Below are 1,933 nucleotides of genomic sequence, written 5' to 3' on the forward strand. Positions count from 1 at the left end.
TATATAAAATAGATAAACAACAAGGATCTACTGTATAGCACAGAGAACTATACCCGATATTTTATAATATAACCTATAAGGGAAAAGAATCTGAGAAAGAATATATAATTATATGTGTGTATATATATATATGCATATATATATATACAAATATATATATCACTGTACTGTCTACCTGAAACTAACACAACATTGTAAATCAACTGTACGTCAATTAAAAACATGTATATAGGGGCTTCCCTGGTGGCGCAGTGGTTAAGAATCCGCCTGCCAATGCAGGGGACATGGGTTCGAGCCCTGGTCCGGGAGGATCCCACATGCCGCAGAGCAACTAAGCCCGTGTGCCACAACTACTGAGCCTGCGCTCTAGAGCCTGCGTGCCACAACTACTGAAGCCTGTGCGCCTAGAGCGCGTGCTCCGCAACAAGAGAAGCCACCGCCATGAGAAGCCCGCACACCACAATGAAGAGTAGCCCCCACTCTCTGCAACCAGAGAAAGCCAGTGCGCAGTAATGAAGACCCAATGCAGCCAAAAATAAATAAATAAATTTATAAAAAAGAAAAAAAAAGAAAAAAAAGAAAACATGTATATAGATTCCAGAGCCTATCCTGGAAAATGGCTTGCCTAATAGCACAGTGCCTCATCACACGTGTATAGGAATTTGGACTTAATCTTTTAATTAATTTATTTATTTATTTATTATTTTAGGCTGCATCAGGTCTTCGTTGCTATGCACGGGCTTTCTCTAGTTGCAGCGAGCGGGGGCTCGCCGAGGTGCAGTGGCTTCTCATTGTGGTGGCTTCTTTTGTTGCAGAGTATGGGTTCTAGGTGCGTGGGTTTCAGTAATTGTGACACGTGGGCTTAGAAGTTGTGGCTTGCAGGCTCTGTACTTGTGGCACACGGGCTTAGTTGCTCCGTGGCATGTGGGATCTTCCCGGACCAGGGCTCAAATCCGTGTCCCCTGCATTGGCAGGCGATTCTTAACCACTGCGCCACCAGGGAAGTCCTGGACTTAATCTTAAGAGAAAGTCATAGAAGAGTTTTGGGCAGAGAAGAGACACCCAGATTTTGTTTTCAAAAGCTCACCCTGGCTTCGGGGTGGAAGATGGACTGGAAGGGAGGTAATAGAGGCAGAGAGGGCAGGGGAAGGCTTTGCTTTCTACTTCCTCTCTCAAATGGTGGTGGCTTGGACTGGGGAAGTGGTGGTGGTGATGGAGAAAAGGCAGTGGATTCATGAGATATGTAGGAGGTAACATTGACAGGCCCTGGTGCCTGATGGGATGTGGGGAGTGAGGGCAAGAAAACTTTGAGGATGCCTCCTGGGGCTCTGGCTTAAGCAAATGGATAAATGGAGGAGCCATTCCTCAAGAAGAGGAGCACGAGAGGAGGAAGAGGTTTCAGGGAAGAAGACACCCATGCAGTTCACACTGCAGGGAGAGCACCAAGTGGTCCAAGAGGCAGCTGGAGAGATGGTTCTACAGCCCAGAGAAGAGGTGTGGATCAGGCATCAGGAAAAAGAAGGCATCAGCCATGGAGGGATGAGGTCTTCCAGGTGCACACAGTGAGCAAGGCAAGGGCAGATGTACCCCACCCGTTTGTAGGAGAACCAAGGGTAAAGGGCCTGCAGGGAACAGGGAAGAGTTGGCTTGCTCCTCTGGGAGGAGACAGCGGGCAGACCTGAGGTAGATTAGAGACTTCAACTTCTTGAACTGAAAGGACCTTTGGAAGGTATTTAGTTCAAACCTCTCTCTCAATTATAGATGCCTCCACAAAGAGGGACACTGGGCAGCCCCATTGCCAATTTGAGCACTCATGTATTTTGTAGCAAGGATGAGGGCTGGGGGGGGCTGGGTCTTCAGCCATGGGGAGGGCTACTGAGAGCCAATCCCACTCCCTCAACCCATCCCAGTCCCCCTTGGGATACAAGGCTCT

This window comes from Pseudorca crassidens, chromosome X (assembly GCF_039906515.1).
Source record: "Pseudorca crassidens isolate mPseCra1 chromosome X, mPseCra1.hap1, whole genome shotgun sequence".
NCBI classification, from domain to species: Eukaryota; Metazoa; Chordata; class Mammalia; order Artiodactyla; family Delphinidae; genus Pseudorca; species Pseudorca crassidens.